At 44.0% G+C, this 21,573-nt stretch overlaps 1 long non-coding RNA gene across 1 annotated transcript; it reads right to left on the bottom strand.

The window, feature by feature from the left end:
- Window positions 1-1,227: 1,227 nt before the first annotated feature.
- LOC144312100 (uncharacterized) lies at window positions 1,228-8,243 on the bottom strand. Its single transcript, XR_013377534.1, has 3 exons — window positions 7,411-8,243; window positions 7,116-7,210; window positions 1,228-1,720 (listed from the first exon to the last, which is right to left on the bottom strand). It is a non-coding gene; the product is annotated as an uncharacterized LOC144312100 (long non-coding RNA).
- Between the last annotated feature and the right edge of the window lie 13,330 nt (window positions 8,244-21,573).

Raw genomic sequence — 21,573 nt, 5'->3', positions numbered from 1 at the left:
GCATGCTATAAAGAGATTTCTTATAAGGAATTTGCCCATAGATCCATGGAGGCTGGCAGCCCTAAATCTGCAGCATGGGTGAGCAGGTTCAAGATCCAGGACAACCAATGGCGCAGATGAAGTCCAAAGGCCATCTACTGGAAAGGCCCTCTTATTGAAAGACATAAGTCTTTTTGTTCTACCCATGCCTTCAACTGATTGGATGAGGCCCACCCACATTAGGGAGAGCAATCTATTTTACTCAAAGTTCACCAATTTAAATGCTAACCTCATCTGAAAACACCCTCCAGTTGACACATAAACTCTATCGCCACATATACACACTTTAAGCTTTTGGCCCAGAGGCGATGATCTTTCGTGGAGACCTGCATTTCTCTCTCTCTCTCTCTCTCTCTCTCTCTCTCATCCTTTCCTAATAATCCTGTAATGAGTGTGAAGCACTAGAACAAAGATCTGTTTCCTCCCAAAGAAACCCAAAAGTTACATTGATCACTGTTCTTCTCATGTGCATCCCCCAGAAGGAAATGCAGGGAACACGACCCATAAGAGTGGTTGTAAGCTAAACTTCTGAGGGCATTATCCTAACCTACAGGACTTAAATACACTGTTAGCAGATTTTTAGTCAATGTTTAAAAATGAGCTGACAGATGCCTGGGTGGCTCAGCAGTTGAGCATCTGCCTTCGGCTCAGGGCATGATCCTGGGGTCCTGGGATTGAGTCCCCCATTGGGCTTCCCGCAGGGAGCCTGCTTCTCCCTCTGCCTGTGTCTCTGCCTCTCTCTGTGTGTGTCTTGTGAATAAATAAAATCTTAAAAAATAAAATAAAATGTGTTTGGGAGTATTCCCTCCACAATTTTTAAAAAATGAGCTGATCATCCCTAAAGGCCTGTGAACTGACTGTAAGGAATTCCACTGGAGATGAGTAATTGGGAAGACAAAGGGAAAGATTTTTCTCACTTAGCTAACACAGCTAAACTCACAGATAGGAAGGAGCTAGTCGTATATTCACTAATTGGAGTCATGTTTACATTCCCATTGCCAACGGGAAACATTTGCTGGTTTCAAGGAAATCTCCTGAGTTCAGGGTAATGGTTACAACTTCTCTACTTTAGGGAAGTCCTGGGAGAGGACCCAGAATGGGCAATTTCATAAGTGACCGCTTGCTAAGACAAGGCACAAATTTGCTGTACTGGTAAATCATTTTCTTTCACCATACAACGGTCAAAGTTACTGCCATCAGTGAAAATGCTCATTATTCTTTCATGTTGAGAACTAACAACTATTCTCAGGGAGAAAACCTTTCATCTGTGTTTATGCGGTATCAGCATAATAAAAGACCTTTTGTTTAAAGCAAAATTAGTTCATTCATAATAGATTCACAAAAACCATTGGAAAAAAGAAAAACCATGTTGAATCATGTGAGATACACTCTGCTTTGCAATCCAATTTTTAAAATAAGGCTTCTAAGTATATAACATGAATCGTGCCCTAGCGGGGTGTCTGTGATGGAAGCAAGCCACTGGGTCCTGGAGAGACAAAGCAGCCGAAAAACGTTCTTTTTGGTGGGGATGTTCTTCTACCGCGGCAGGCAACCTAAAGCATATTCTTCTTATTAGGTCACATCCTATTCTTCAACAGTCCGCTGAAATACCTACGGCCAATTCTGAGCAATGGTCCTCCCCTTGGAGATGCAGGTGGCTGCCACCCACTCACGTAATGTTCTGCGAAGTAAAAGGACCATAGTCAAAACGCCGGTTATAGACGATCCCACCAAACACGGAGGCAAAATACTAAAGTTCAGACTGTAGGAACAGCATAGAAGAGAGCCTGAACAGATCATACAGGAAAGGTTACAGATCACTTCCTTTCTACAGTCAAATTAGCCTCTTGCCTGGCTTTTCGGTGGGGGGGTGGGGGTAGGGGGAGGAGGTGGGTGTTAGCCATTAGAAAGGTGCAAATAGGACCACTCTAGGGAAGAAAACACCCCAAGCAGTAGTAAGGCCAAAAAGTGCCCTCCTCTCCTTCATTTGGGGGGATCGACAGGGCCCTGTAGCTACTTTGTAAACTTGAAGCCTAGGAGTGGGGAGGAAGGGGTCTTCCGGTCAACATTTTCTTTTCCCAAAGCAACCAGGGCCTGTGTCAGGAAGGCTCCCCGCAGGCCAGTGGCTGCTGGGATGTGCGGGCTCTGCTCCTGCTTCATCGACAGGGGGGCTTGGGAGAGCAGGGCTGAGGGGGCCAGCACCACGCCTGGCCCCAACAGATGTGCTTCCTCCACTTGTCAACACAGGAAAAAGAATGGAGTGTGAAACTCTCGGGATCTGTGAGAAACTATGTGGTCTGGAGGAAGATCACTGAGAAGTTTTTTGATGCAAAAGACATTGTGAAATGGGTTTCGGGAGGAGAACTGTACTTTCCCACTGCGCAGTGCGCTTTTCGCAGCCGGGCAGAATGTTGGTGTCACCAGCAGGTCCAGCTCAGTCCTCTTCAAAAGGGGGACGGAAGGGGAGTCAGTTGGTGAGGGGTGGGGTGTAGGTGACTCAAGGAGAAACAGAACTAAATTCCTAGTCTCTTGACCCTTTGTTTCTGGAGGACTGATGATCGGACATCAGTGGGTTTTTAGCCTTTCGAGTTCAGGTTTGCTATCTCCTGCAGCACAGTGATAGGATCACCCCAAATGTTCTCAGAGTTTCCTACTCAACTGTAGAAGAAAGGGCAGCAGGCCATATGGTGGCTCCAGGCAGAGCCAAGGGACAAGGACTCCTCCCAGTACACAAGAAAAAGGTGAAGACTGCCCAAGAAAGACAAAAAAAAAGTAAAATAGTAAGAAATGCTCGAGGTGGACAGAGAAAAGAGGGAGAGGACAAATTAAAATGAGCCTTGTTATCTTAGGAAAGTTTTGTCAAGTTGTGGGTCCTTCCTTACTGCTTAATCCTGATGAGCAGGTAGTCTTCCCTTTTTGCCTTAGTTGCCAGGAAGCTCAGAACTACATTCTGGACTCCATGACTGTAGCTTTCCTTAGCCTAAGTTTTCTCCTGCTGGGGTTATTACAAATCATTTCTGGAGTAGGGAGGAAGACCACGTTTGTGATTTTCTGCTATCTGCCATCTATCTACTCCTTCTCTTTTGTTAACTGGACACCAAATTCCCTCTAGGAAACTATGGTTCCCTACCCCTTAGCCCCTGCGCTTCGGGGAGAGGGTCCCACCTCCATCCCAGGGGAGAGGCATGTAACCAAGACACAAGTCAGTCCATTGCTCTATCTCCCTTGCCTCAGCATCGGGTTATAGGTGGGCAGATGAGCCAGTGAGGTCCTAAGAACATTTTGCCAGGAATTGGGGAGCGGGGGTGGGGGGGTGCTAGGAATTGTTCCTACCGGACTAGCAGGTGGAAAGATACAAGTCCAAAGCCCTTACAGCTGCATTGTGACCACAAGGGAAGCATCTGCTGGAAAACAGCTAAATCTAGAGTGAGGCCCCAGGATGAGGAGAGATAGGAAGGCAGGTCCAGGATATGCCTATGAAGCAGCAGCTCCTTCATCTGCTTTAGTTTGATCTGGATTTGTCACAGCAGAAAGCGTCCCAACTGACACAGCAGAGAGAAAAAAGCCACACTTTTATTTTCTCTTACTATGAGAATAATATGTGGTGAAGGCGGAAATTTTAAAAATATAGGAAACTGTGAGAAAAATATCACCCCAATCCCATAACCTAGAGATAACAGTAAAATGGACTGACTGTTCTCAGAGTTTTGCTTTGAAGCCAGGAAAGAAAACATCACTTGTGACCACCTTCCAACATGCAGTTACCCTAAACCCAATACTGTCTCGAGTTATCCCACTGAAGCCACTCAGAGAGAAAGTCTATTTCCTTTCTGTGTAGCTTCGGTGGATAGTTCTGGTAGGCCTCTGGCTTAGATTTAACAATTTTTTTCACCCTCCAAGTTCAAAAGCCATACATTTGGCTCAGCACCACAAGGTTTTTCTTGCTAGAACAGCTGAGCAGCTTGAGAGCTGCTTGTCTCAGAGGAGCAGCTGGCATTTCAGGTTGGCCCGGTCACCTTTCAGAAGCCACTGGGACAGTGGGGGACAGGGAGCCAAGTGGAGGCAGCACCAGGCCTGCCAAGCTGCTCAGTGGTTGTCTGCACGGGCCTGGGAGGTGAGCAGGGTCCTCAGTCCCAGGCCTCTGGCTCCACTGGCAGGTCGCTTTGAATCAACAGCAAAATGCTGCTGTCATGAGTCTCCCACAAAGGCTGTATAGCATGCTTTCTGTTTCTTTTCTCTTGTTAAAGTTTTCTTACAGAAAGAGTAGAAAGAATACAGTGTAACAGGCATGGGCACATTGGTTCAATTTCACACTTCTTGACGCTTTGCCAGCTTGGCTTCATGTATTTCTTTTCTTACTAAAGTATGTTATTTAATTTTTATGATATTTTTAAGAAGGCTCTACATCCAGCTGTGGGGTTTAACTCACAACCCTGAGCTCAAAAGTCACATGCTCCACCGACGAGCCAGCCAAAGCCCCTTGCTGAAGTGTTTTGAAGTAAACTATACATACTATAAGTGGATGTATCTGATTGCTGCTTCACAGTGCAATTTTCTCTTTTAATTTCCTATTCAAATTAGGTATCTAAGAAGGACAATGTGAAACAATTGTTACCATTTATTAAGTACCCGCTATTCACCAATTGCTTCATTCATTCACTCATTTGTTGGCCAATGTTTATTGAGTACCAAGCAGGCCATGGTTTGAAGCCCTACAGATAGAGCAACACACAAAACTGCCAACCCCACTCCTCATGGAGCTGATCTTTTTGTGCAGGAGATGGGCATTAAATAGATAAAGAAGGGTAGGACAAGAGTGATAGTGGAGATGGTGAGAAATGACTGGAATCACGAAGGCAGAGCCAACAAGGTTTCCAGACAGACTGGATGTGAGGGGTGAGAGAAAAGAAGGGGTCAAGGATGATGGATCTTTTTGGCCTGAGTGTCCGGAAGCCTGAAGGAACCATTAAGTAGGATGGAGATGACCTAAGACAGCAGATGCAGATGGAAAGATCAAAAGTTCGGTTTAGAGACTCCAAGTCTGAGCGGTCACAGACAGCTGGCTATCTGAATCTGAAGTTCAGAGGTGACACCTAGCCTAGAGATGACACTCTGGAGTAGCCAGCATATACAGGTAGCATCTTTAGCCCCGAGACTGCATAAGATTATTAAGGAGTATCACTGGCAAAGACATCCAAGGACTGAGCCCCTGGAAAGTGGAAGATAGCCAGAGTAGGAGAAGATTCAAGTGTAGGGTACTGAAGCCAGGAGCACAAAAGGTTTCCAGAAGTGAGTGACTGTGTCCAATACTACCAATAAGCCATCAAAGATAAAGACTGAGAACTGGAGGCCCCTGGGTGGCTCAGTCAGTTAAGCATCTGACTCTTGATTTTGGCTCAGGTCATGATCTCAGGGTCCTGGGTTCAGGCCCCAGTGGTCTCCACGCTCAGCACAGAACCTACTTGTCCCTCTCCTCCCCACCCCTGCTTGCATGTTTCTCTCTAAAATAAAATAAAATAAAATAAAATAAAATAAAATCTTTTTTTTTTTTTTAAGATTTTATGTATTTACTCATAGACACAGAGAGAGAGAGAAGCAGAGACACAGGCAGAGGGAGAAGCAGGCTTCCCGCAGGGAGCCTGATACAGGACTCGATCCTGGGACCCCGGGATCACAACCTGAACCAAAAGCAGATGTTCAACAACTGAGCCACCCAGGCGACCCTAAAATAAAATAAAATCTTAAAAGAAAAAGAAAAGACTAAGAACTGACCCCACAATTCAGCACCAAGGGGCTCACTAGCTTCCTTGGCAAAAGCAGCCTCAGTGAAGGAGCCAGGACAGGGTGGGTCGTGAGAGAATGGGAGAAGTGGAGACAGCAGGAATGGACAGCCCTTTGGAGACATTTTGTCATAACATAAAAATGAGGAGAAGTGGGGTGCTAGCTGCAGGAACAAAGGGTCAAGAGGTTTGGTTTAAAATGGGATGATTATACCATGTCTCTGCTGATGGGACTATCTAGCAGAGAGGGGGAAATGATGCAGAAGACACGAATGGCCAGAGGAAGGTCGAGGAGTGGTCCAAAGCAGATGGGTACCAGGAGCAGAGGGCGATGAGCACCTGGAGGACTGGGGGCATCGGTGCTGGGCACAGGCAGTAGCGCTTGGGTGGTCCGAGTGTGAGGAGCTACCACCACCCTCTTGCATCCACCCAGCCTCAAAGAAGTTATCTTGTAAGTTGCAAATCTGAGAGCAGGGTCCCAAGTCTCTAATTCCCAAAGCTGTTTGTTCCACTCTAGGCACCTCTTTATTTTTGCACAGAACCGGGAAATTGAGTTAAAGAAACCCTCTGCCTGCTTCTTCCTCTGCCTGTGTCTCTCTCTGCCTCTCTCTATGTCTATCATGAATAAATTAATAAAATCTTAAAAAAAAAAAAAAAGGGGGGATCCCTGGGTGGCTCAGCGGTTTAGCGTCTGCCTTCGGCCCGGGGTGTGATCCTGGAGTCCCAGGATCAAGTCCCACGTCGGGCTCCCTGCATGGAGCCTGCTTCTCCCTCTCCCTGTGTCTCTGCCTCTCTCTCTCTCTGTGTCTATGAATAAATAAATAAAATCTTAAAAATATATATAATAAATAAATAAATAAATAAATAAATAAATAAATAAATAAATAAATAAATAAATAAATAAATTTCTGGGGCCCTGAGACCAGACCCGACAAAATGTTATCCTGGCGCATCTTCCAGATTTTCCCCCCTAGACATATAAATGTACAAGTATTTTCGCTTCGCCCCTGGCCACCTTGCTTTGCACAGTCTCAGCGGGCGCCGCGGAGGCGGGCTGCGGCGGAACCAAGCTCGGGGCGCTCCCTCCGGGCCGCTGCGGGGACGCCGCCGCTAGATGGCGCCAGAGCTGGGCTGCGGGCCTGCGGCGGGCCTGCTGCGCATGCTCCCTGGCGCTCCTGCGCAGCCCCGCCTGCGGTCCAGGCCGCCGCGGCCCCCACCCCGCCCCACCTGGGACCCGGAGAAGGGGGCAGTCCGACGCCCCCGCTGTCTCCTCGGTTCCCCAGCCTTGCAGCACACCCCCATCTTCGGCTTCCTGTCAGGTGATCTCACAGCGGCCGGCGTCAGAACAGCGGCTGCGTGCACTGGGCTGATGGCGCGGAATCGATGGGCTGCTGGGAGGAGGGAGGAAGCTTGTTACGAAAAATGTTACCTGACATGTGCTTTTCTGATAGTTGCCTCTCAGAAAGCCTGGTCCACCGCCCGGTAACTCAGCTGCCCCAAGCCCTACGCGGTGGACACTGGATTTCCAGGCGGCCCAGCTGCTGGCCTTAAATCATTGTCCGACCAGGTGCACACACACAACGGAGCTCACCTGTTCCTTCTTTTGTTTCATGGTGACACCGCGATGGCACAAAATATGACCAGCCTGCAAATGCTTGAAATAGAAGTCTGTGGCTGACAAATCCATCCTTGAAACACTCGTGTGTGCATCCAGGACTCGTGCAAGTCAGGTGCCACAGCTCCACAAGCGCAGAACGCGGTCTATAATTAGACTGATCCAGAGCCCTCTGACAACTGGTTCAGGGAGGTGCTTTTCTTGACTCCATGAGAGCTTATTCCTTTGACTGTAGGATATCTGTCAAGTGCTTTTTAGCATGGAATGAACTAGAATTTTTAAATCCTAAGCTGTTTTAAGCAGGTCACAGGTGTTATTTAGGATGGGTGTCTTCCAGACATACTGTTGCTCTAGGGCTGATGTTTGGAAGGCTGCCTTAGAGGTTTCTGGAATCCCCTTTATCACATACCTTAAGTCCATCCAAGAAAGAAGTTTAATTTATCTCTGCTTTGGGAGAGGATAGCTGTGCTAAAGAAGGAGAGTATAACTGAAGAGACCTAACCTTCACTATGAGAAGTATTTCATGTCACTTAGTACAGAGACCTATTTCTTTTTTCGAGATGGGGGAGTCTGATAGGTTTTACTAACAGCCTTTTCTGTAGGACTCCACAAAAAAAAATTTTTTTTTGTGGAATCAATGTCTTTTTAATTAATTCAGTTACTTTTACTGAGGTGCCCAGTGCGTGCCAGAACCCACTCTAGGCACTGAAGATGCAGCAATGAACAAAAATAGCAAAAAAGCACAGCCAGAGCTTACCTCCTTCCAGAGGAAACCACCAAATAAGTTTCTATACAGACATCTCATTAAGATGAGGACATCTACCAAACTTGCTGTCCTCAAAGCTGTGATGTAGCATGACCTATGGTAAGATGGCTCACGCAGGAAGCAGGAAGATGAGCCTGAACTCATTTTAATCACTGTGTGATTCTGAAATAGAGGCCACTTTTAGGCAACAGGCTTGAGTAACAAAACGTAGAGCAAAGCAGAAGGACCGACAGTAACCCTGTGGCTGAATACAGACAGGACCATCAGGCAACCTGCCTCACAATGTCGAGGCCCTAACTAACCAAAGGGCTCCTTACAACCAGGCACAGGTACTAAAAAAAGTAAAATTCCATAGGTTCTGTAACTCCTCACTTTCCCCCTTTACAGCCCTCCCCCACTGCCTCCAGGCAGACAGCCTCTCCCCTGCTGTCCTACCCACTGCTTCCTTGCAGAAGGAAGTAGTTAGTACTTCCTTTAGTTTAGTAAACTATCTGCTTTGTTCTCCCTCAGGTGAATTCTTTCACTGCCAGCTTCCACCCCAATGGGTCACCCCACATTTTGGGCACCCCTGTCTGATCCGGAGAGACATAACACGGAACAAGTCACTTCGCAGTTCCAAGTGCCCCACCCCCACCCCCGGCCGCCCTATATCCTCTGTTAATATCCTACCTTCCTCAGTTTTGAGAAGTCAATGATAAAACATCTAGAGCTGTCAAGACATCACAGAAATGCAGGTTCATATATTTTTATGCTATAACAGTAACTAAACAAAGCATAAGAGAAGGGAACACGATTACAAATGATTCAAAGGATTCTTCAAACAGTGTCAGAGGACTTGGAAGGTTAGGCTAGAACTCTAACAGAGAGTAGCATTAACCCTCAGTTCTTATTTACTTCTCTGAAGCACAATCTTAGGAATCCAGAATATTCTAAGTATCTCTTAAAGGATCAGAGTTGAGGAATGTGGTCAGCCCTGAAAAGGAATCCATGACTTTTAAGTGTCCCTCTAGCAGCCAGTCTCCTTTGGAGAACAGCTTTAGGCACATCTTTCAGCCTAAGAGGACTGGCTTGCCCAAATATGGGGGCTGGAAACCAACCCTGCAAGCCCAAGCAGCGCAGATTTGACCAAGCTCAAGGCCTCCGGGAATTAGGTTACACAAGAAGTCAACGGCCTCTGAGGTGACTCTGTCCAACATAGGGACGTTCCAGAACCTCTCTCAGAAGGTATGATGAATGTGAGATGCAGAGGTAAGAGGATGCTGGATGTATCCTGAAGGAAGATGTGCTATCTAGGTGGCCTGAGCCCTGCAGCACCTCCCAGATAAGGAGTCTGTGGAGGGGGTGACTTTCCCCCATGTTGAGGTGACTTTGTATTTTCTAACAGCCCCACTTCCCCCAGATAAAGAGAACAAAGGCAAAAGAAATATAGGTAAAATTACATTTCCTTACAACTTGCAGCTCCATGACAAATACTTGGGAGGGGTAGACTATGACAATCCAAGGAGTTCCTGACGGCATTAATGTTAATGAATTGCTATAGGCAAAAAGCAACCGTAGCTTGACAACAGCCAGACCTCCAGGAACCTGCAAGTCTTAAGACTGTTTAGGTGAGAATCCTTTTGGAAACTTCCATGATCTCCACCCCTCCCTCCTAACTTGAAAGTACATAATCAGTCACCCCTCACAATCCCATGCAGCTCTTCCTGCCTATGGGTCCTGCTCCCATGGGCTTTAATAAAAACACCTTTTTTGGGTTCGTTTGGGTGGCTCAGTGATTGTGTTCCCGGGGTCCTGGGATTGAGTCCCACATGGGGCTCTGCAGGGACCTTGCTTCTCTCTTTGCCTATGTCTCTGCCTCTCTCTTTGTGTCTCATAAATAAAAAAATAAAATCTTAAAAAAAAAAAAAAACAACACCCTTTTGCACCAAAAATGTCTCAATCTCAAGAATTCTTTCTGGAACCCTAGCTGCTGGCTCTTACCACATCCACCTCCACTTCCCCATGCATCCTGACAATGCCATCACCTAGAGGCTTCACATGAAAGGATTTTTCCATTTTCTTAGAAAAGAGGTGGAACTAATACCATTTTCCTTAAGCAAGGACAAAAAGATCAGTATGCCCTTTTGCAAAAGGGTAGTTACACTTGGCAAAAGGAAGAACTAAATTCTGCAAATTCCCTGTTGAAAGTCCCTCTTTATTTAGAAAGAGTGCTGGCTGACCATTTTGTTTCTGTTAGAGAATCAACAGAAATATTCCTTCACAGGCCCAAATAAAATAAAAAGCCTTGTGGACTGATAATTTATCCTGCTCCACCTCCTCCACTCCACGGAAGTCTGGTATGCTTGTGTCTACTCTCCAAATCAAGGACTCTGGGTCCAGGAGCATTTAGGAAGAAATCTCAACTTTAGCTAAATCTCAACTTAAGTTGCTAAATCTCAACTTTAGCAGACAAATCTTTTGGCTGACTTTTCACCCCATCCAGAAACTTCTGTTCCTTTCTAACTAAAAGAATCTGTGTAAGGCCTAAACCAGAAAGGAAAACCATTTCTAATTTTGTCAAGTACTAGAATATTTTAATTCAGATCAAATTAGCAAGACTGTTCATCCTTCTTGATTTCAGCTCATAAATATTTACTACCAACCTACTGACATGCCAAGTAGATACTCAGGATCTAAAGAAAAATAAGATCTAGCTCCTGTGGCAAGAAACTCATGGTCTAGCAGGGAAGAAAACAAATAAGCAAATGACTGCAATATATCATTTCACTGTCTCTCTGTTTTACTGATGAAGACCAAAAAAACCTCACCAGGTATTTCTAAGTAATGAAGTACCCAAAGCAATTTAATTACCCAAAGTCAGACAGCCAGTATGCGACAGAGCCAGAATTCACACCACAATATCTATTATTGACATACAATCACCTTTACATTATTAAAATTAGTAATATTATTCATATTGAGCTTGCTGAATGTCTAATACCTGGGAAATCAAAGAAAACTTGGAAGGTCTTGTCTTCTGTCATCAAACATTTAGTGAGAGCATGAGTGTTTTAGTTAGCATCTTTTTCTGAATATAAAGGTGAATTTTTAAATGAATCACCTGTGAAAATAGATTAAATTTCAAGTCTTCAAAGTTCTATAGGAGGTACAACTCTGGACTATTGTTTTAAGTTCCCCTTGCCCAATGGGAAGGTACAAAACAAAACAAGCCTGTCCATTCAAAGGGACCAGGAAAAGCAAAGTATAGACTGGTCTGCAGAACAGCCTTGAGTGAGGACTATACATAATTCAGCCACACATTTGACTAGTTTTCAAGAAAAGGATGAATAGTTTAGAATGACATTTTTTAAAACCTCATAAATGCAACTTCAATGGCTGGCAGGTTCACTTTTTTTTTTTTTTTTTTTTTTAAGATTTTATTCATTTGAGAGAGAGAAAGAGAGAACACAAGTAGAGGGTAGTGGCAGAGGGAGAGGAAGAAGCAGACTCTCTGCTGAGCAGGGAGCCCAATGCAGGGCTAGATCCCAGGACCCTAGGGCCATGACCTGAGCCAAAGGCAGACGCCCAACTGAGCCACCCAGGTGCCCTGGCAGGTTCACTTTTTAAAAATTTTTCACATTTTGTTCAGCTATGAGGCAATTAAGATCTACAAAGAAGACTAGATATGTATCCTTCTATTCCCAAACTTCGTATATTTCTAATAATCCAGCGACATAATGAGTAGCTTTAAAAGAGATGCTACCCCTCACAACCATATACATTTTTTTTCCTTCCATTTACCCCTCGTGTGTCATGTCAAGAAATATTTTATGTTCATTTCATTGTGAAAGATTCCAGGCCAACTTCTGCCCATCTAGATTTTCATTCATTAAGTATGTACTAAGTATTTAACTATGTTTTATGCTGAGAAACCCAATCATCAGTAAGACATATGTATTTGAGAGTGGCCTAGTGGGAAAACAGGACATGGTACTAAAAACAGTATAGTAGATCTTGGTAAGAATATCCCAGGATTCTAGAGAATCTCTAACAAGGGACACCTAACCCTGCAACTGGTAAGGCTTCACGAATTATCTTCCAACCTGAAGGTAAAATCAGTGAGGGAATGGCCTATTTTGTCCATCCAAAGATCTCTGGCAATAAGCATAGTGCCTAGTCCACAGCATAGGGCCCATTATGTGAGACAACAGAATGACAGCTAGGCAGGAAAGCACGTACGAGGGAAGTTAGTTCAGTATGACCAAGGCCTGTGTGCTTCTGTGTGTTTGGAAAGGGAGGGGGACATCTAAGGAATGAAGTTCGAGAATTCGTCAAATCTGATTATAGGGGCCTTGGATGCCACACAAGGGAGGGCCATGTTTCAGAGCATTCCTCAGACAGCAGAGCGGATCAGTAGATCAGAGGTAATGAGGCTACATAGTAACCGGAGACAAATGTCCTGAGAGACTGGCAGAGAGGCCAGAGAGAAGTGGAATGGATCAGACACCTAATAAGAACTGGATAGCAGGAGGGGCAAGGTTTGGCCATTCCACAAGGTGGAATGTGGTGAGTAGGTAACAGCCAAGTGGATGATAGCTCAGGAGGAGCACATTTAAGGGAATACATTCAATTCTATACATGTCATTTGAGATGCCTGTAGCCATGCACATGACATTGAACAAGTAGGAACCCATGTCCACCTGGTCTTGAGGCAGGGAACATCAGGGACAGGTGCCACTGAAGCCAGAGAGCATGAAATCCCCCAAGAAGAATGGAGAAATTAGGGAGCAATTCTAAATGAAACAGAATTTAGGAGAGGAGCAAGTTCTAGCAGAGGTCCCACTCCCTGCCTAGAGCCCCAGCTCCCAGCCCCAGCTGCTAGACCGCTCTCCCAGGCCCATGGCAGCCCACTGTCAGTCGAGCCTTTCCAACACTCCAGCCCTGTTAACTGGTCCAGTCCATGACCACAGCTTAGGACAGCAGCATGGGAAGTCATGGCATGCCCTCCTGAAGCATTACCTGTATTTGAGTAACTTGGGAGGGGGCAAAGAGATGATTATGTTAGACAGTGCAAAGTTATAAAGCAGAAAACAAAAAAAACTTTCATTTTTAAAAGAGATAAGACATCATTTCAATAATGTTTTGTGCTCTCAACTCCTCAGGCTCTATATTCTCTCAAGAAACAAGCAGCTGTTCCATGTATAACTTGAAAGTGGCCATTTTGTTTGCTCATTGTCTCTCATGTTTGATGAGAGACATTTTTTTTTTTAAGATTTTATTTATTTGAGAGAGAGTGCAAGTGAGAGAGTAGGAGAGAAAGCACAAGCAGGGGAAGCAGCAGAGGTAAAGAGAGAAGCAGACTCGCTGCTGAGCAGTGAGCCAGACAACCAGGAGGACTGGGCTCAATCCTGGGACTCTGGGACCATGACCTGAGCCAAAGGCAGAGGCTTGACTGAGCCACCCAGGTGCCCAAAAGTACCTACATTCTTTAACAAAAAATAAGTCACCCTAGCTCCCTTACTCTTTCAAATACATAACCAAGTAAAGTGCAAATTATCCTCAATTCAAACCCCTAAATCTTATGGTCAACTAATCTTCAACAAGGATGCCAGGAACACACAATGGACAAAGACAGTCTTCAAAAAATGGTGTTAGGAAACTGGATATCCACATATAAAAGGATGAAACTGAACTCTTATGTCATATACAAAAATCAATGTAAAATGGATTAAAGACTTCAATATAAGACCTGAAACCATAAAACTCCTAGAAGAAAACACAGGGGGAAAGATCCTTGACATTAGTCTTGATGATTTTTTTAATTTGACACCAAAAGGCAGGTAACAAAAAGTGAAAACAAACAAGTGGGACCTTATCAAACTAAAAAGCTTATGCAGAGCAAATGAGACCACCAACAAAATGAAAATTCAATCTGCTCAATGGAAGATATGTGCATATAAAATATCCAATAAGAGGTTAATATCCAAAATATCCAACACCCCAAAAACTAAGAATCTGATTAAAAACGGGCAGATGGGGATCCCTGGGCGGCGCAGCGGTTTAGCGCCTGCCTTTGGCCCAGGGTGCGATCCTGGAGACCCGGGATCGAGTCCCACGTCAGGCTCCCGGTGCATGGGGCCTGCTTCTCCCTCTGCCTATGTCTCTGCCTCTCTCTCTCTCTCTCAATCTGTGTGACTATCATAAGTAAATAAAAATTAAAAAAAAAAAAAAAACGGGCAGATGGTCTGAAAAGAAGACATTTTTTCAGACATTTTCCCAACACATGCAAAGATGCTCAATATCACTCATCATCAGGGAAATGAAATCAAGACAATGAGATGTCACCTCCCACCTGTCAGAATGGCTAGAATCAGTAAGACAAGAAGTAACAAGTGTTGGCAAGGATGTGGGGAAAAGGGAATCCTTGTGCACTGTTGGTGGGAAGTAAATTTGTGTAACCACTGTGGAAGACAGTATGGAGGGTCCTCAAAAAGTTAAAAACAGAAGTACCAAATGATCCAGTAATTCCACTGTTGAGTACTTACTCAAAGAAAATGAAAATACTAATTGGGAAAGATGTGTGCACCTCTCTGGGTTCCCTGCTGCATAATTTATGATAGCCAAGATGTGGAGGCAAACTAAGTGTCCATCAATAGATGAATGGATAAAGAAGTGGTATATATATATATATATATATATATATATATATATATATATATATACATATACACACACACACACACACACACACACACACACAAAACAGACTACTACTCAGCCATAAAAAGAATGAGATCTTGCCATTTGATGGCAAAAAAACACATACACAACATAAGATGGACGAGGGTATTACACTAAGTGAAGTAAGACAGAGAAAGACAAATACCATTTCACATATATGTGGTATCCAAAAAACCAAATGAACAAATGAAAAACAGAAAGAGACTCATAAATACACAGTGGTGGTGTGGCCAGAGAGGAGGTGGGTGGGGGATGGGTGAAGGGGATTAAGAGGTGCAAACTTCCAATTATAAAATAAGTAAGTCGGGGCACCTGGGTGGCTCAGTCAGCTGCATCTACCTACAGCTTGGGTCATGACCCCAGGGTCCTGGGATCGAGCCCCATGTTGAGCTCTCTGCTCAGCGGGGAGCCTGGTCCTCCCTCCTGCTTGTGCTCTACCTATCTCTCAAATAAATAAAATCTTTAAACATAAATAAGTTAATTAAATAAGTGAGTCACGGGGACGAAAAGCACAGCAGAGGGAATATAGTCAATACTGTAATAATGTTGTATGGTAACCACACTTATGGTGAGCATTGCACGATGTGTAGACTTGTTGAATCACCATGTTGTACACCTGGAACTATTACTTTGTATGTCAGTTATGCTTCAATAAAAAAAGTACAACAACAAAAAGAAATTTACTAAAATGTTTTGAGACTTGAAAAAGAATTCTGGTTTCAAAATGTTGTAAGAAACATAGGGGTGGCTGAGTGGCTCTGTCAGTTGAGTGTCTGCCTTTGGCTCAGATCATGATTCCAGGGTCCTGGGATCGAGCACCATTTCTGAGCTCCATGTCAGGCTCCCAGCTCAGTGGGGAGCCTGCTTCTCCCTCTGCCTCCCTCTCCATTTGTTTCCCTCTCCCTGTCTGCCGTTCCACCAACTTGAGTGCTCGCTGTCAAATGGATAAAATCTTTAAGAAAAAAAAAAAAGAAGAACAATTGTAAAGATGAAATTCAGAATTTTGAAAGCCAAGTTATTATTTTCATAATGTTTTTAGTGAAAACATAAACAATGGGACCGCACAAACTAAAGTGTTTCTGCACAGCAAAAGAAACCATCAACAAAATGAAAAGACAACCAATGGAATGAAAAAGATACTTGGGAAACACCTACCTGAAGGGATTAATATCCAAAAAACACAAGGAACGCCTACAACTCAATAGCAAAAATAAATAAATAATCCAACCTTAAAATGGGAAAAGGACCTGAAGAGACTTTTTTTTTTTTTCCAAAGACATACAAATGGCCAAGTTGCTCAAGATCACTGACCATCTGGGAAATATGAATCAAAACCACACTAACACCTCACACTTGACAGAATGACTATTACCAAAGTCAACAGGTACCTGTTGGCAAGGGTGTGGAGAAAAGGGAGTCCACTGTAAAGTGGTATAGTCACTCTGGAAAGCAGTATGAAGAGGACTCAAAAACTTAAAAAACATAACTACCAGATGATCCAGCAATCCCACTTCTGGGTATTATCCCAAAGAAATGAAATCACGACCTCAAAGAGCATTCTCAAGTTCATTACGGCATTGTTCACAAGAGGCAAGATGAGAGAAGCAGCTAAATGTCTATCAGTGGATAAAAGGATAAATAAAGTGTGACAGATATGTGTGAGTGTGTGTGTGTGTGTGTATGGGATATTCAGCCTTAAAAAAAAAAAGGAAATGCTGCCATTTTAGACATGGATAGACCTGGAGGATATTATGGTAAGTGAAATAAGCCAGGAATTAAAAGACAAATACTGCATGATCTCATTTATAGGTGGACCCAAACTCCTAGAAAGAGCAGAGTGGTGGTTGCCAGGGATAAGAGGGTAGAGGAACTGGGGAGATGTTGAACTACGGGTAGAAATTCTCAGTTACGGGTGAGTTCTGGAGATCTAATGTACAGCAACGAGGACCACAGTATTGTACACTTGCAATCTGCCCAATCTTAAGTATTCTCACATCACCTGCCTGAAGAGGTAATTATGGGAGGTGAGAGATGTTAGCCTGATGGTGGTACTCATATCACGTCCACAGACACTGTGGATATCTGTGGAATATCATATTGTACACCTTAAGTGTACAAAATTTTAAGTTATAAATCATACTTCAATAAGGAGGAGAAAAAATCCTGAATCTTCCATTTCCTGTGCAACCTGGAGCAGGTTTCTTAAGCTGTAAAAGGGGAACTGCTATTGTAGGAAGCTATAAGGAGTCTGAGTGAATACATTTTTGAGCCCAGGAAGTGTTTGTCATCTTTGACATGTTAACGTCAAAGCAGCACAGGGAGATGCAGAGAGGGAGGGAGCTGTCCTGGTTTGGGGTGCTTAATCGAACACAAGAGGCTAGCTAGATCTGCTTTTCCAGGAACTAACAAATACCACTTCTTATGCTAATTAGAGTTGGGTTTCTATACTTGCTACTGGAGTCCTAATGGCAGAGGAAGCCTTTGAAAACTAGCACAGGGCTCTCTATAAACATGGTATATTGACACAATCGGCTCGTCAATTGTCTCTAAGACCATAAAGTTGTCCTCTTCAAATGCTGAATAGGGTGAGCAACTGCGTGCACGATGTGACCACTGCCCAGAGGTCACTGAATGAACCTGTTTAACCTGTCCAGGGACTCTCTCATGCTACTCTGGGTAAACTGAGATAGGTTCTGGTTGAGAGCTTCAAACTTACCCACTCTACCAAGGTACAAACTAAAAAAGCCAGTTTGGTTCAGTCTATCCACTTCCTTAGTCAACAAAGAGAAAGACCGGGCTACATGGATTTGAAGATCTCAGTGAAGTTCCAGTGGGATTGGGATCCAGTTGTTCTTCCCTGAATGTGCAGATCACATGCTGGCACATTCCACATGGAGGCACTGCTTAATACCAGGCACATCTTTTTCAGATCAAGCTCCAGCTTAACCGTCTCGTTTCTTCTCCCTCCACAGCCCACTCCCCACCCCTAGCTCTAGTATGATTGCAAGTATATGATTCCTCTTTCAATACCAATAGAAATTAAGAACTTAGGACCTCTGCAATGCCTCCTGTTTCCAGAACACAGCTATAAGCCCTTAGAAGTGAAGGGGGAAAATTACATATATAGTGTCCTGGAGACCCTGTTATCTAAAAAAGGAGAAAAATCTGTTTGATTTGCCCGAAGACACAAATAAGGAGTAAAAAAATTTAAAATCCACATGCTTAGGGAATTAATTTCTGCTTATCTGATGTGTCTAGCTGATGAGCTATTTACAGAAAAAAATCCTAAAACACATTTAAATGTCCTATCTTGAATATAGAGTCTGACAATTGATGCTCTTTATGCTTCAGATCATTATCAAATGAGTGCTGGATGTTCTTAATCACATTCTACCACGAGTTAGCTGGCTTTTTAATTATACATCTCATTTTTAGAGCAGAGTGCTAAAGTGTATCATGTGACATTAATATGGCTGCCATCCTATAATTTCCTATTTATGTTTTCTACACTATCATCGAATGTCACTAGGTCACCTTCACAGCATGACCGCAGACCAGCAGTACCACCCAAATTTGTTAGACATGCTATCACGGGCACCTGGCTGGCTCAGTCAGTGGAGCACATACATGACTCTTCATCTCAAGGTTGGAGTTCAAGCCCTGAACACGGAACATAGTTCACTTACAATAAAGTAGGGACGCCCAAGTGGCTCAGTGGTTGAACATCTATCTGCTTTTGGCTCAGGGCGTGATCCCAAGGTCCTGGGATCGAGTCCATCAGGCTCCCTGCTATATCAGGGAGCCTGCTTCCTCTGCTTATGTCACTGCCTCTGTGTATCTCATAAATAAAATCTTAAAAAAAAAAAAAAAAAAAGTGCCCCAGTTGGCTACATATCCCTCTCTTGATTCCAACTCAGGTCATGATCTTGGGGTTGAGACAGAGCCCCATATTGGGCATGGAGTCTGCTTAAATTATCTGCCTCTGCCCCTCCTCCTGCTCATACTCTCTCCAAAACCAAATCAATCTTTCAAAAAGTAGTACTGGCAATATGCTCCTGGCCCAGACCTACTGCCCAACAATGTGCTTTAACACTGCTTCCAGGCATCTGCTCAAGTTGGGAACCCACTATTACACAGAACCCTCATCTCCTGACCTGAAAGCACAGGTGCTTAACCTGGGATCTGTGAATCTCCTGAAGTCAAAAGCAAACGTGCATTTTCCTGGGAGAAGCTGCACAATGTCAACATTCTCCAAAGGATATTAGCCTAGAAACAGGTACACTACTTTGAGTCAAACTGAGAATTCATTTCTGCAAATATACACTGAAAAAAAATTTCTCCAAGCCCCCTTTTTTAAAAAAGATTTTATTTATTCATGAGAAATAACGGGCAGAGGGGAAGCAGGCTCCCTGTAGGGAGCCTGATGAAGAAATTTCATACTATGACTCCAGGATTACACCCTGAGCCAGGCATCCCACTCTCCAGGCCCTTTAATATTTACAGTTGAGGCACAAGCAATAGTAAAAGTGCATTTTTTTTTTTTGTCACAAGAAAGAAAATTTTGTGTAACATCTGCATGATTATTCCAATTTTCTCAAAATCTTTTCTATATCTCATTAATATTGTGGTCTCTAAGTTGGTTCAACAAGGTCAGAACAGCAAGTGGAAAGTTGCCAAACTATTTTTTTTTTAAAGATTTTATTTATTTATTCATAGACACACACAGAGAGAGCAGAAACACAGGCAGAGGGAGAAGCAGGCTCCATGCAGGGAGCCCGACGTGGGACTCGATCCCCGGTCTCCAGGATCACACCCCAGGCTGCAGGCGGTGCCAAACCGCTGCGCCACCGGGGCTGCCCTTGCCAAACTTTCTTTTTTTTTTTTAATTTTTTTTTAATTTATTTATTCATGATAGTCACACGGAGAGAGAGAGAGAGGCAGAGACACAGGCAGAGGGAGAAGCAGGCTCCAAGCACCGGGAGCCCGATGTGGGATTCGATCCCGAGTCTCCAGGATCACGCCCTGGGCCAAAGGCAGGCGCCAAACCGCTGTGCCACCCAGGGATCCCCTTGCCAAACTTTCTAAGGGGTAAGATGACTCCCAACATTTGCTGGGTCAAGTTCTATGTACTTTACATAAATTCAATGTGAATGTAGATTGTGGCTATCTGTTGACAGGACAGCATGGACACTGCCAGTCCATTCTAAGTGCACTTTCACCTCCGGTACAAACTGTGGAATCAAACTATAGAACCCTTCCCAAGGAAGGACACCACGGTGCACGGATACAGATTTCAAATTCCAAAGACTTTATAAAGTGTGCAACATTAGTGCATGGGCACATTCAGGCTGTCATCACGCTCTTAAATCTTGGCTTCAGCACCATTTGGCTGGCATCACCCCTACTTCCTGGTTCCGTCACCATGGAAAACTTTAGGCAAGAAACTGTATTCAGCAATTAAACGCCTGGGGAAAAACCATGGTTAGGCTTTTATTTTTATTTAAAGATTTTATTTATTCATGAGACACAGAGAGAGAGAGAGGCAGAGACATAGGCAGAGGGAGAAGCAGGCTCCATGCAGGGAGCCCAATATGGGACTTGATCCTGGGACCCCAGGATCACGCCCTGAGCTGAAGGCAGACACTCAACCACTGAGCCACCAGGCGTCCCTAGGCTTTTTTTTAAATTTCAAACCAGACCAAACCAAACCAAACCAAACCAAACACAACTAACTTTCAAAAGTGGCACCTAATTTTAAAGCACAAAAGCTATCATTTAAATAAGAAAATGCATAACCAACTATACTGGAAAGATATCACAATCTTTTCAACAAGCATTAGATCAAAGTTATTATTCACAAAGCCAAGTGGTACCCAGCTAGCTCAGATCACACAATTCTCAAAGGGCATTTAGTCTTCATACCCTCCTCCGAGTCTAAGCTGACGGCTCACACCCTCCAGCCAGTCCTTTTCTTGGCCCATTCCTTCTTTCTGAGCTGTCTGTCCCTTACTCCCCCATCCCACCCCCTATAACTCTGACCTATATTCTGAATGCCTTTGGTCTGAATACTCCCTCTGGATAGGTGTGGTGGTGGTGGTGGTGGGTATAGGACAAAAGACTGTTTCTTAGCTCTGTGACCGACCAATCACCACTACACTGCTTTGGATTTGGGATCTATTAGTAAAACTGGCTAAGCAGCATTTTTGCACTGGTTATCTCCCTATCCCCACCGAAGGACAGGACACAGACGGGGTGTCATTAAAAAAAAAAAAAAAAAAAAAAAAAAAAGCAGCATGCTGCTTAAGGATGAGGGATCATGAACCTGGAAGGTACACAAGGAAGTCTTAAGTGTCTGAGTTACGTAGTCTGATGTTCTAATTTGATAGATGAGAATACTAGGGGTAAGTTCAGAGATGTATGTGACTGCCAAAGGCTGTGGGGTTGTCCAGAAGCAAAAACTTAAAACCATGCTCCAAATTCTTTCCTCTATATCCCAACTACAACATAAACCCAAGGTTAAGGTTAAGGACAACTTGTAAGTAAATTAAGTAAAATATACAAGTACATAAGAAAAAGTCTTCGGGATCTCTCCAGATTTCTAGACAGAATAAAGGCAATGTGTACAGGGAGGAATTGTTACTCAGTTCAACAGA

The sequence above is a fragment of the Canis aureus genome, chromosome 4 (genome assembly GCF_053574225.1).
Source record: "Canis aureus isolate CA01 chromosome 4, VMU_Caureus_v.1.0, whole genome shotgun sequence".
Taxonomy (NCBI): Eukaryota; Metazoa; Chordata; class Mammalia; order Carnivora; family Canidae; genus Canis; species Canis aureus.
This window is presented reverse-complemented; position numbering and strand designations above follow the sequence as displayed.